A 9,785-nucleotide genomic window follows, 5' to 3' on the forward strand; every position below is an offset into this window, starting at 1 on the left:
ATATGGAGTCTTGCTCTGTGGCCAGGCTGGAGTGCAATGGCACAACCTCGGCTCACTGTAACTTCCAATTCCATGGTTCAAGTGATTCTCCTGCCTCAGCCTCCTGAGTAGTTGGGATTACAGACAAGTGCCACCATGCCCAGCTAATTTTTGTATTTTTAGTAGAGATGGGATTTCACCATGTTGGCCAGAATGGTCTTAATCTCCTGACCTGGTGATCTGCCCGCTTTGGCCTCCCAAAGTGCTGGGATTACAGGCATGAGCTACTGTGCCTGGTCAAAATGGAGCTTTCTAAGTTTCATGGTGGCACAGCCCTTTGGCTATCCTGCCAAGATCAGTCCTAAAGTCTTATTCCAGTACTAAATTATAAAGTTTCCCAAAATGACCATGAACCCTGGAACATTTTCCTTTTTCTTATTCCCTCCCTAATTAACAGATAGTTAATCCTGTTGCTTTATGTAGGATTAGCAATAATAACAGCAACAATAATAGATGTCCGTCATTATTACAATTTATTATTTCCATGGAAAAACAGAATACTTGAGAAAATCACAAAATAGTCATAATGTATACTATTGTTTTGTACTTTATAATATATGCAGTTTGGCTTACTCCTCAAAAACAATTACATAGACAGTGAAGATTTAATTCTTCCAATGCTAATGAAATAGAAATAGGGTCTTGGAGAAGGTCAATAAGATATGCAAGGTTACTGTATTAGTCCGTTTTCACACTGCTCATAAAGACATACTCAAGACTGGGCAATCTACAAAAGAAAGGAGTTTGTTGGACTTACAGTTCCAAGTGGCTGGGGAGGCCTCACAATCATGGCAGAAGGTGAAAGGCATCTCTCATATGGTGGCAGACAAGAGAAGAGAGCTTGTGCAGGAAAACTCCCGCTTACAGTAACCATCAGATCTCGTGAGACTTACTCACTATCATGAGAACAACATGGGAAAGACCTCCCCCCATGATTCAATTACGGATTCCTCCCACAACATATGGGAATTTGGGTGGGGACACAGCCCAACCATGTCATTTACATTGTCAGTAAATGGCAGAGTTAGATTAAAAATCTAGGCATCCCCTTTTTTTTGTCCGACATCTTAGCAAGGCTGCGGTGTCCGCTGCTGCTCTCCGAGCTTGGCAATGCCGCCAAAGGAGGACAAGAAGAAGGACGCCGGAAAGTCGGCCAAGAAAGACAAAGACCCGGTGAACAAATCCGGGGGCAAGGCCAAAAAGAAGAAGTGGTCCAAAGGCAAAGTTCGGGACAAGCTCAATAACAGTCATGTTTGACAAAGCTACCTACGACAGACTCTGTAAGGAAGTTCCCAACTATAAACTTAGAACCCCAGCTGTGGTCTCTGAGAGACTGAAGATTCGAGGCTCTCTGGCCAGGGCAGCCCTTCAGGAGCCCCTTAGTAAAGGACTTATCAACCTGGTTTCAAAGCACAGAGCTCAAGTAATTTACAACAGAAATTCCAAGGGCGGAGATGCTCCAGCTGCTGGTGAAGATGCATGAATAGGTCCAACCAACTGAACATTTGGAAAAATAAAACTTTATTAATTCAAAAAAAAAAAAAATCTAGGCATCTGTGCTCTGCTGCTGATTTGCAGGGGGTTCACGCTATCAAGTTCCCTAATTCTGAAGCTACATTCACTTTGAAAAGACAGGTGAGTCAAGTGTGAAATCTGAAATTCAGAAGCTCTGAATTCTTCTGAGTACTCCCAGCCTGATTCAGTATTCTAAGGCGATATGACATCATAGTTAAGGGCATGGGCCCCAGAGGCATCCAGACCTTGTTTTGCATCCCTAATTCCTCCACTTGCTAGCTCAATGAGCTTGAGCAAGGTGGTTTCAGTCTTAGTTGTCTTCTCTGTAAATGGAGACTTTCATGAAACTTAAATGAGATAATAAATGTAAAATTCTTGGCCACAATAAGTGTTGCATTAATCGTTGCTACTAGCATTTACTTTATGCTGATTTCTCTTCTCCCACTAACACTCTGCAACTGTTAATATGTGTATAAAAGTTTCTTAGAGGAAAGAAAATGAAAACACATATAGGTTTCATCGCACACAAAAAACTGAACACACATGGAGACTTTTTCCCCCAGGGACTTATATTTACCTCTTGGAATCACTGCAAAGTCCCTTGAATCCAGATGTAACATAGCATTTCTTTGGACTGAATAAATAATACATCTTGCTTAGCCATGTGACTCCATTTTTTAATCTCTAGGTTTTTGCTCTAATAATAAATAAATGTAAAGCTTTACTAAAAAGCTGTACTGAATTCGATTATGAATTTTCTTGCTCAACAAATAGTTTAAATAGCATTATAATTACAGATGGGGTAGGAAGGCATTGCTTTGTGAAAATGTTTAACATTATTCAAAAGGGATGGAAATCAATGTTCTAGGGCATTTTAGCTTTCAAACTGTAATCAACATGAATTTATAAGATTTTTTAAAATTATATAGTCTTACATTGATTCATAGAGGTTAGAAGATTCCTTTTTATTTATGGTTAGATCCATTCCCTTGAATGTATGCCAAAAACTAAATTATGATCATATTTGATTAATCATAGTTAACAATAAATACTTTGTTTTTTCCTTGGCTCCTTTTGATTTTATCATCCCCCCTATTTAGGGTTAAAATACAGTAGCAACAAATGTAAATGTGAGAAACTTGATCCTAATTCTAAGTGATTCATTCAAAGATACCCCAAACTTTTAATACATATTTTAGATGGCAATGACTTCATTAACAGACTTGTGTGCATAAATTCAGAATATTTCTGTATCTTTTAGCATGTTCTCAGTCACATGTAATAGAAAACTCAAAGTGGCTTAAATATTAAGGACATTGTTGGCTTGCATTGTTGAAAATTCAGAGATAAGGTGGGCTTCAGGGAGGTATTAATCCAATGGTTCTGGCTGGGCTCCCCTACCGTTCTCTCAGCTCTGCTCTATTCCACATATAATATGGTCCGTGGGATGAAACAGGATAGCTTCAGAATATACAAGTTCTACAACCAAAACTTACCACAGTCAAGAGAAGAAAGTAAACTACCTTTCAGTACTCTTTCATAACAGAGAAAAAACTTCTTTCTGATTTGTCCAGTAACTCCCCTCTTCTTTAAATACTTTTGGTTAAAATTGGGTTGCATGTCCACTTGTGTACCAATACTTGATTCAGTGGGGCAGTGGAATCACAAAGGTCAGTTTCCCCTGAGGTCCTTGGCTACATGAGAAAAGGGTGAGGAAAGAAACAAAACTGGGATTCCTTGTAAATGAAAAGAGAAGAACACGTACTACTTTATAGGCAACCATCAGCATTCTCTATCTCTTTCCATATCTACTTATTCGTTTTTCTGAGGGGTATTAACTAAGTTAATTAAGTTTCTGAAACAGAAATACCCATTTTGACATGCCCTTGGAAGAAAAGTGCAAATGTTTTAAATATTAAATAAATTGGCTTTAGGTAAGAAATTCTTATACTGCTGGCAACAGACCACATCGCAAGTCATGGACGAGATTAAATTTTAAGTTTAATGGCTGGGATAAGTACAAGTATAGGAAAATAGGTCTCTGAAAATATGTTTTATGCACATATAATGGTACATATCACCCCTTAAAAACGTAAACCAGAAGATTTCATACAAACTAACATGAGAAAAGATAAATGAGGTTTCTTATGAAAAGCACACTGCTTTGGGATTAGGCATGCAGGTGTGATCCAGTATTAAGATTCCTATAATGCCAGTTACTACTGTAATCCACAGATAAATTTCGGCCAGTGATCTGTCCAAAACCTAGTAACAAAACTTCTCTGGAAATGAGATTTTACTTACAAGAAGATTTACACACTACTGGTAATGTTTACTGTAATTTTACAAAACGCAAAATGAGGGATTTTCAGAGCTCTAATAAAACCAAAAGGAAAATATTTACTTTCTGGAAATGATGTTTTGGAAATTAGTGACTGTATCAAAGTAGAATTTTTTTTTTAATTTTAGAATTTCCTTTTGATTCACTGCCCCATAATTGTTCCAAACTGCTTGCAAATATGTGCCCCAAAGAAGCAATTGGGCATTTTTCTAAAACTAATTTAAGGCTGAAAAGTGATTATTTATATTAATCAATTATTTCCGTATTCATAGAACAGATACTATACGCCTGCAAATAATTATAATACGTACCTCCTGCCCTCAAAGAGTTTAAAATCTATTAGACAGAGTCAATCCAAAACTTAGGAAACAATTAGTAAAGAATAAAACATTGTATTTCACTAACTATTAAATTATGAATCAGGGCATATTGATGTAGAAAAGTCCAAATGAGGAAAATTGTGTGGTTTAGACAAATTACAGATGTCGTCATCACCACACCAACATCTATTAAACACTCATCATGGACCAGGTATATTCCATATCAATTAATCTCATAACAATGCTGTAAATTCTAATCATTATCGTCAATATTTTATAGACAAGGAAATTAAGGCTTCGAACGATAAACTTGCTCAACGTCAAAAAGTTAATAAAAAGCAGGATTAGGTCGGGCACCCTGGCTCACACCTTTGAGAGGCTGTGGAGGCAGATCACTTAAGATCAGGAGTTTGAGACCAGCCTAACCAACATAGCAAAATCCCGTCTCTATTACAAATACAAAAATTAGCTGGACATGGTGGTGCGCACCTGTACCCCCAGCTACTTGGAAGGCTGAGGCAGGGAGAGTCGCTTGAACCTGGGAGGCAGAGGTTGCAGTGAGCTGAGATCTCCCCAGTGCACTCCAGCCTGGGCGACAGAGCAAGACTCCATCTCAAAAAAAAAAAAAAAAACAAAAAAACAAAAAAAAAACCGATTTAGGAATTGAGCACATATGGTCAAATACTGGAATCTAGTTGCTTAGCTACTAAGGCATTTTGCCTTCAGGAGTAAGACAAATTTAGTAAGCACTTGCAGACTTAGCAGTCCTTAATCAAGAAGGAGATTGAAGGGCATTTTAGGAAGAAGGACCAATATAAGTGAAAGCATAGTCACTGAAGTGCATGGTGTGTATTGAGGTCCTTAGAGAAATTGCCCAGACTGAATCTAAAGTATGGATAAGGTAGTCGGGGGAGAAAATATTGGAACAATCTAGTGGGGTTGGATTATAGAGGTTAATAAAAGCATTGAGGAGTTTTGTAAAACAATTTCTCAGTATAAAATAACTCTTCAAACTCTCTCATCTCCTCTCTTTCTCATCTTCAACTGCATTTTTAAACTCAAAGCACTTGAAATGAATCACTGGGGACCACCCAACATCTTTCAGATGTTTAGATTAAATTCAAAAGTGTAGACGTGTTCTTAATAGCTAAAAGGTTAATACTTTTCAAATCCTGGGTCAGACTACCCGAGGGAGAAAGCAAGAGATATTCTGATGACCTGGAAATCCCACAGGCCCCAAGTGGCTTCCCAGGACTGCTCCTTCACCTTCCATACATTTTGCAGTCTGGCATTGCCATGTCAGCTTGAAATGGAATGCAGACTTACACCATGTCAGAGTTGAAGTTCTCCTCATAAACTGAAATGGAAAGAGCTCCAAAACTGAAATCGTTTATACATACAAGTTTATAAACATGTGAGTAACCTCTAGGAGAAAAAAAAAAAAAAGGTCATTGTGATTGCCCCTGGGAAAGGTAGCTGGGAGGCTGGAGGACATGGGAAGAGAGGAACTGTATTTTTCCCTGTCACCTTGTACTTTTTCCATTCAGAAGGATATATATGTTTTATTGAGTATTCAAAAATATGTATATTATGAGTGAATTAGCTTTCTATTGAAGATTATGTTCAAGTTACCTCAAAATCTCCCAATTTTCAGGTGAAACACCTCTAGTTTCTAGTTTATAATACCCTTGTCATTCTGGTTAAGTCTTCTCTGGTTTGTTGCAGTGGATCAAAAATGTTGGCACTGGAAAGTAGACAGAGCATTATAGTTATTGTCTGGTTTAAAAGAGAATAGAATTGCACCATATCTCTTAGTTGCTATAACTTTATCTATGAAGCCTCAACATTTAATTAGTTGTTTTGGCAGCTACAAATCTCTGTTGACTCGTATTGTGATTGCAGTCAACTGGAACTCCCAAGTTCCATTAAAGTTCATCTTCTCCAACATGTGCTTCCAATTAGATTTTTGAACTTTATATCTATCCCTGTTAAATCTCATTGTATTTTTTGATAATAGTCATCTACCTGTCACTGATCCACCCAACTCTATTGCTGGATTTCTTACTTTGTCTTCCAGAATACTGTGAAAAGATTATTGGATTCTTTGCTGAAATCAAAATAAACTAACACATACTTGGATGGATTTTACTGGATGTAGATGGGTTATATGAAAAATCTCTGTGTGTATATACATGTGCACATGTATGCATGTACATATTAATATGTGCTTTCCTTAGAGGTAGATATATAGTTTTCACTGGATTTACAGAAATTTTCCTGAAATAAAAAGATTTAAAACCATTAATGTAGTCAATTCTATTGAGATATAATATATTTAAAATTCTCTTTTTGAAATATCCAGTGATTCTTATTTACTGAGTGCCTACTTTGTGCCAGGACTGCTTTAGATATCATGGATCCAGATGTGAACAAAATAGACCAAGCTTCTGCCCTCACTGAGCCTACATTCTAGTAAGGAAGAACACTAGGTCATTATGACCAAGATGAATAGGAAAATATATAGTATGTTTTATAGCGATAAGTGCTAAAGAGCAAAAACAAAGCAGAGCAACATGTATGAGATGGCTTCCTCGATGAGAAGTTGATATGTAAAGACCTCGAAGAACTAAGGTGACTTGAGGGAACAAGATCCCAGGCAATAGTAAGGGCAAAGCACCCTGAGAGCAAAATTCTTACCCTACCCAACAAGCAGCAAGCCTGTGTCAGAGTAAGCCAAAGGGAAGCAGGTAGAGATGAGTTATGACAGGATGTGGTTAGAGGAGCCAAAATGGTTTTCCACTGGGGATGGTATTGCCATCTCCAGTGCATTTGGAAGTATGTTGGGAGCATTTTTTTCATTGTTACGTGAATATGGGGTTCTACAGGCACTTGAGGCAAGCAGGGATATCAAAAATCTTACAAACTGAGGGACATTTTCACATTAAAACTCTTGTCCAAAATGTAAACAACATCCTCATTGAGAGACTTAACAACTTAAGCCATCATTTAAACCCTGCATTTTACTCTGAATGAGATGGGAAGCCATTACCGGCCTTCGTACAGAAGAATGAATGGTCTAACTTTATTTTTTGAGACTCAGTCTACCCATTGTGTCAGATATTAGGGAGACCAAGATACAAGCACAGAGTACATTTAAGAGGCCATCACCATCATCCATGCAAGAGACGGTGATGGCTAATGACACCTTCCTACCAGGTTGGTAGGAAGGAGATGATAATTGATAGATTCTGCATAAATACTTAAGATAGAGTCAGTAAGTATTAGAAGCATTGGAAGTGGAGTGTGAGAGAGAGAGAAGTAGAGAATGAATCCAAGATTTGTGGCCCGTATAATTGGAAAGACAGAATTATCATTTGTTGCCATGATTGAACACACGGGGAGAAAAGATTTGGTTGAAGTGGAGGGATTAGGTGGAAAAACCACATCAGACAGCTACTTAGATTAATAGACAGATTTAAGTGTATAAAGATATGCATTATATATAGATACAGTTGTAGAGAGATGAGGATATGGATATGGGTATTGACATGGTCAAAAATATAGATATAGAGATACATAAATGTGGAAATAATTCTAAAAGAAACCAAAAGTATTATATCAGCTATCACTAGTTTTTCAGGTCATTTATGATTTACATTAAACATGTCTTAATTTTGTGAAATGTATGCTTTATTTTGAATACCTTCAATTCAATACTACTTCATAAAGCTCACTTGTAACAGAACTCTAATTTAATTTTTCTTTTTACTAGGTTCTCTCTTTCTCCAACTCCTTACTCATCAGCTACCAACCGACTCCTCACTTTATTGGGGGATGATGCTGCTTTGAGAGATTTCAGATTTCAGCCTTACTCTACTATAGTCATTATAACCATGCAATACATTTCCAGACCCCCAGGATTTTCATTCCAAAGAGAAACAATGGAATTGTTAGCAGCTGGACGCTCTTTGAAAGAGCAAGCTGCACATATTTATTAGAGCTTTGGGGGATTGTAGGAGGAGAGAAAGAATTGTCACTTGGGTCCCCTTTGCTGGCAGCACCTCAAAGGTTACCAAGTGAGAACAGCAGTGCCCAGCTGCCCTAAAAAGCCGAAGAGAGTGAAATGTAAAACGAATTGCCTCTCTCTTCTCATTATGTATTATTTGTCAATCATGGATAAAAGGTGGTTTTTGCCCTCCAGCTGTTAGCCCTGGGATACGCGTATCACTCAGTGGTGCCACTTTCTTGTGGAACATTGCAAGAAAAATCAATGATTGTACATTTATTTGAAAGGAAAGGTGGGCTTTTCCCTCATTTTAAAAGTTTTATTTTAACCTGATGGTTTAAGCTAAGAAGGCAAAAGTCACTTGGGGAAAAAAAATAGACTTTGTTCTCATGGTGATGGACAACTTTAATGCCTATTAGAACACATATGAGGAACTTCTTCCTTCTTCCTACTTGGGCCAAAATATCTGAAATTTACTAGATTACTGCAGCTTGGTGGGAGAGGGATATTGTACTGCTTTACCAAGTACTGACCTTGCCAATGAGCAATAAAAGGCATCCTATCACTCAGTGTGAAACACAGACCTTTAAAAATAGATTCATTTTGATGCCCACTTTCTACTTATTTTACAATACTAAAGCACATTGCCCTCATGTGTACATTTTATTCATGTGATATAGAAAGTGCTTTCAAATATTTTTAGCACCATTTTAGGATAAATAACTTTTTATGGTACTATGAAGGGAAGACATAAAGCTCAGGTATATTTTAAGTTCATATAATAAATATACATTAAGCCATATTGCACATGTCTTTCTGTATAATGTTCCTAAACAAAACACCAAAGCATCATGTAAATTATTCAAGCACATTCATATTGAAAGCTCTTCAGTATCTATTTATTTCTAAAGTTTGCACCTTCGGTTTCCATAAAGAAGGAAGGTCCCAGTGGAGGCAAAGCTGAACTTTTCTTAAGATTTATTGAACCAGGAAAGTGTAGCAAAAGCATTGCTAGTCACAGCTTTTATTGTTTTATAAGCTAAATACCATTCACAAAACAATTAGAAACTGTGATAAATGTATGTTTTATACAGGTAAATCAAAATGCTAACATAATTGATTACCTGCAATAAAACAGAGCCTGTTGAAGTAAGATAGAACATTTTCTCCTTCTTGTTTTCATCTTTCTTTGTCTCATAATTCCAGCTAGGAACAGAAGGTGATGTCAGTTTTAAAAATTCAACAGTGGGAGAGGGGCGGAGCAAGATGGCCGAATAGGAACAGCTCCAGTCTCCAACTCCCAGCGCGAGCGACACAGAAGACCGGTGATTTCTGCATTTTCAACTGAGGTACTGGGGTCATCTCACTAGGGAGTGCCGGACAATCGGTGCTGGTCAGCTGCTGCAGCCTGACCAGCGAGAGCTGAAGCAGGGCGAGGCATCGCCTCACCTGGAAGCGCAAGGGGGAAGGGGATCCGTTTTCCTAGCCAGGGGAACTGAGACACACAACACCTGGAAAATCGGGTAACTCCCACCCCAATACTGCGCTGTAAGCATACAGGCAC

General features: G+C 37.8%; 1 protein-coding gene and 1 pseudogene across 2 annotated transcripts in view; one reads left to right on the forward strand and one right to left on the reverse strand.

The window, feature by feature from the left end:
• The first annotated feature begins 1,021 nt into the window (after positions 1-1,021).
• Positions 1,022-1,586, forward strand: LOC108531143 (40S ribosomal protein S25 pseudogene; annotated as a pseudogene). The gene has a single exon (XR_001886072.1). The product of XR_001886072.1 is annotated as a 40S ribosomal protein S25 pseudogene (transcript).
• Positions 1,587-5,870: 4,284 nt separating this feature from the next.
• LOC108531141 (protein kish-A-like) overlaps positions 5,871-9,785 on the reverse strand; it is a 78,815-nt gene continuing 74,900 nt past the window's right edge. Inside the window, exon 5 of the mRNA XM_017874451.1 lies at positions 5,871-5,959. The gene's annotated coding sequence lies outside the window, so the exon portion shown is untranslated. The remainder of the gene's footprint in view (positions 5,960-9,785) is intronic.

The sequence above is a fragment of the Rhinopithecus bieti genome, unplaced genomic scaffold (genome assembly GCF_001698545.2).
Source record: "Rhinopithecus bieti isolate Rb0 unplaced genomic scaffold, ASM169854v2 scaffold_9224, whole genome shotgun sequence".
Lineage (NCBI taxonomy): Eukaryota > Metazoa > Chordata > Mammalia > Primates > Cercopithecidae > Rhinopithecus > Rhinopithecus bieti.